Source organism: Manis javanica, chromosome 1 (genome assembly GCF_040802235.1).
Source record: "Manis javanica isolate MJ-LG chromosome 1, MJ_LKY, whole genome shotgun sequence".
In the NCBI taxonomy this organism is placed as follows: Eukaryota; Metazoa; Chordata; class Mammalia; order Pholidota; family Manidae; genus Manis; species Manis javanica.
Window position 1 is genome coordinate 183,531,255 of NC_133156.1, and position 4,637 is coordinate 183,535,891.

The following is a 4,637-nucleotide window of genomic DNA, read 5'->3' on the forward strand; positions in this document are numbered from 1 at the left end:
TAGATACCTCTTCCTAGTCAATAAAATTTAATAATAAAGGCTGTTTCCTATCAAACTTGTGTCACTCAATTTTTGTACCCCTTCCTACCTGTAGACCTTTATAACCCTTTTTTCTCTGCTTGTGTAGACATATACAAATATTTATACACAAGTATAGATTTTTTTTAACAGACAATGGATTGCATTATAAATGTCAACTATTCTATTTGCTGTTTTTCACATATAATGAATCAAGAAGATCCTTCAAGGTCAAGAGACATCAGTCTAAATTCTTTTTAGTAATTATATAACACTTTATTGTAAGGATATACTACATTTTATTTAGCCATATGGCTATTGATGGACATTCAGTTTGTTCTCAGTTCTTTGCTTCCAAAAACATTGTTATATATAAATTCTACATAATTTCTGTATACTGATACTTTCATTTCTTTAAGATGGAGCCACAGATAGGAATGGCTGGGTCAAAAGTATGTATATGTCTGGATAACCTAGAAGAAATGAACAGCTTTCTAGAAAAATAGAACCTTCCAAGACATGATATTGTACATACAAAACCCTAAAGAATCCACTCCAAAACTACTAGAACTAATATCTGAATTCAGCAAAGTTGCAGGATAGAAAATCAATACACAGAAATCTGTTGCTTTCCTATACACTAATGATGAACTAGCAGAAAGAGAAATCAGGAAAACAATTCCATTCACAACTGCATCAAAAAGAATAAAATACCTAGGAATAAACCTAACCAAGGAAGTGAAAGACCCTGAAAACCACAAGACACTCTTAAGAGAAATTAAAGAGGACACTAATAAATGGAAATTCATCCCATGCTCTTGGCTAGGAAGAATTAATATTGTCAAAATGACCACCCTGCCTAAAGCAATCTACAGATTCAATGCAATCCCTATCAAAATATCGACAACATTCTTCAACAAATTGAAACAAATAGTTCTAAAATTCATATGGAACCACAAAAGACTCCAAATAGCCAAAGTAATCCTGAAAAGGAAGAATCAAGTAGGGGGTATCTCACTTCCCAACTTCAAGCTCTACTACAAAGCCACAGTAATCAAGAAAATTTGTAACTGGCACAAGAACAGACCCACAGAGCAGTGGAGTCTAGATATTAACCCAAGCATATATGGACAGTTAATATACAATAAAAGAGCAATGGATATACAATGAGGAAAAGACAGCCTCCTTAACAACTGTTGCTGTCAAAACTGGACAGTTACTTGCAAGAGAATGAAACTGGATTATTGTCTGGCTCCATACACAAAAGTAAACTTGAAATGGATCAAAGACCTGAATTAAGTCATGAAACCATAAAACTCTTAGAAGAAAATGTAGGCAAAAATCTCTTGAATATAAACATGAGCAACTTCTTCATGAACATATCTCCAAGGGCAAGGGAAACAAAAGCAAAAAAGAACAAGTGGGACTACATCAAACTAAAAAGCTTCTGTACAGCAAAGGACACCAGCAGTAGAACAAAAAGGCATCCTACAGTATGGGAGAATATTTTTTTCAATGACATATCCAATAAAGGGGTTGACATCCAAAATATACAAAGAGCTCACACACCTCAACAAACAAAAAGCAAATAATCCAATTAAAAAATGGGCAAAGGATCTGAACAGACACTTCTCCAAAGAAGAAATTCAGATGGCCAACAGGCACATGAAAAGATGCCCCACATCACTAATCATCAGAGAAATGCAAATTAAAACCACAATGAGATATCACCTCATACCAGTTAGGATGGCCAACATCCAAAAGACAAACAACAACAAATGTTGGTGAAGATATACAGTAAGAAAGGGGAACCCTCCTACACTGCTGGTGGGAATGTAAACTAGTTCAACCATTGTGGAAAGCAGTATGGAGGTTCCTCAAAAAACTCAAAATAGAAATACTATTTGACCCAGGAATTCCACTTGTAGGGATTTACCCTAAGAATGCAGCAACCCAGTTTGAAAAAGACATATGCACCCCTATGTTTATCACAGCATTATTTACAATAGCCAAGAAATGGAAGCAACCTAAGTGTCAATCAGTAGATGAATGGATAAAGAAGATGCGGTACATATATACAATGGAATATTACTAAGTCATAAGTGTCAGTCCCTCCCTACTTCTGACTGCATCTTGCAGACACGATGAGATATCGAAGACCTGAAAGGACCAGCCAGGGGACTCGAGGCTTAACAGCACAAGAGTGGTGCTGAGAGGGCACCCTTCATATTTATTGAGCAAATAAATGTTAACAACAATAGAATTCTGTGGGGGGGACTTAATACACAATCATTAATTAACTCTAAACTTTATCCTCAGCAGTCTCCAGTCTCCTGGGGCGCCACATCTTACACGGTATTAAAACAATAGCAAGGGCAATTAGGTCACAGAAACTGTTTTGGTCTTGTTTGTTCTGTTCTTGATCACGTATCAGGAATTACAGGAAAAATAATCAAGTCATATATGATTATACATTTGATTTCTATACTTAATTTATATATTAATCCCACACATAAGAATAAAACAAATCCTACCATTTGCAACAACATGGATGGAGCTAGAGGGTATTATGCTCAGTAAAATAAGCCAGGCAGAGAAAGACAAATACCAAATGATTTTGCTCATCTGTGGAGTATAAGAACAAAGAAAACACTGAAGGAACAAAACAGCAGCAGATTCACAGAACCCAAGAATGGACTAACAGTTACCAAAGGGAAAGGGACCAGGGAGGATGGGTGGGAAGGGGGGGAGAAGGGGAAAAAGGGGCATTACAATTAGCAGACATAATGTGGAAGGGGGGTGGCACGGGGAAGGCAGTACAGCACAGAGAAGACAAGTAGTGATTCTATAGCATCTTACTACACTGACAGACAGTGACTGTAATGCGGTATGTGGTGGGGACTTGATAATGGGGGGAATCTAGTAACCACAATGTTGCTCATGTAATTGTACCAAAAAAAAAGTATGTATGTGTCTGATTAGAGGTATGTTTGGCTACCAGTAACAGAAACCCTACTAACAGAAGCTTAAACAAATGAGCATTTGGTTTTCTCACATAACAAGGGTCTGGAGGTAAACAGTAGTGGGTATTGGTTGAGGAAACCCAAGCTCTTATGTTTTTCTGTTTTGCTATGCTTTGTATGTCGGCACTTTGTTGTCATGCTTGCCTCCTAATGGTTCCAAGATGGCTGCCACAGCTCCAGGCATCAGTCATGTTCATAGTCAAGATAAAGGGGAAAAGGTGGTAACACCCACATTTGTATCTTACATCAGCAAAGCAATGGCATTCCCAGAGATCCTTACCCAGTCTTTACTTAAAATTTTGTTAACCACAACTGGGTTATATGACCACTGCTAGTTGCAAGGGAGACTGGGAAATTGAGTAACTGGGAAAGAACAGGATTGTCATGATGGCTTAAATCAATTACAATTTATTATCTTGCTTCCATGAACAAAATCAGGATTCTATTGGCAAGGAAGAAAAAAGCTGTGAATATTGGATAAGCAGCTAACAGTGTCTACCATAGTGTATATTTTATCTTAGCAGATATTGCCAGGGCTGTTTCCAAATGAATGATAATAATTCTTACATAGGAAGAGTGCCCATTTTCTGCATCCTTACCAACCCTATATATATAAATCTTTTTTGTTTTTACTGGTCTGGTAGTGAAAAGGTGTATCATTGATATTTTAATTTGCATTTTCCTGACAATGATATTGAGCATCTTGTCATATAATAATTGGTCATTTAGATTGCCTTTTCTCTGAATTATTATTCAGATCCCTAATTATTTTTAATTGGCTTGTTTTTCTTTTCCTTATAACCTGTAGAATCCTTTTGTGTGATATTAACTGTTTTTCTGTCATTTGTATTACAAATACCTTCCTAAAGTATCTGGTGTCTTTTGACTTTATTTATGATGTCTTTTGCCATGTTAAAACATGTTGTGTATGTAGTCAGTTTTGTCTATTTTTTTCTTAATTGACTCTGTGTTTCCTGTCCTGGTTAGGAAAGTTCCTTTTCTCCTTCAGTGAGTTGGAATCGCTCTAGAGCTCAGAAAACTAATTCTGTCGAATTTAAAAAACGACGAGGTAGGCGAGTATAGCTTAGTATCATTTATAAATAGATATTTTAAAATTCTAAGTAAAAATTTAGATTTTTTTAACTTGAAGAACATTTTAAGAAAAAGTACCACAGACAATAGGGCATAACCCAGAACTACAGAGATGAGAGGCAGCTAAAAACACATTATAATAAGTCAAGTGGGAAAAACTTTGTTTGAGTCAACGGTGTCTTAGAATATTAGACAAAATCCAAATCTCCATTTCCAGTACAAAATATAAAATCAGGAGGACTATCTGATTGCTTAACTTGATTATCTTTCAAACTAGTAGCCACCACCATTCTTAAAGTGACACACCAAATTACTCATTTTAAAATCATGAACTTTTCACCATGGTCATGGTCACTTAGCATTATTTAGGAAGATCTGGCCAGTATAATAGATATGAAACAGAAACTAGAAATTTAAATACAAGAAAAAGAGGAAACATTATGGTGATTTAATTGCAGTCTTAGAAAATCCTAACAAGGCAACTGAAAAATCTATTGCAATTAA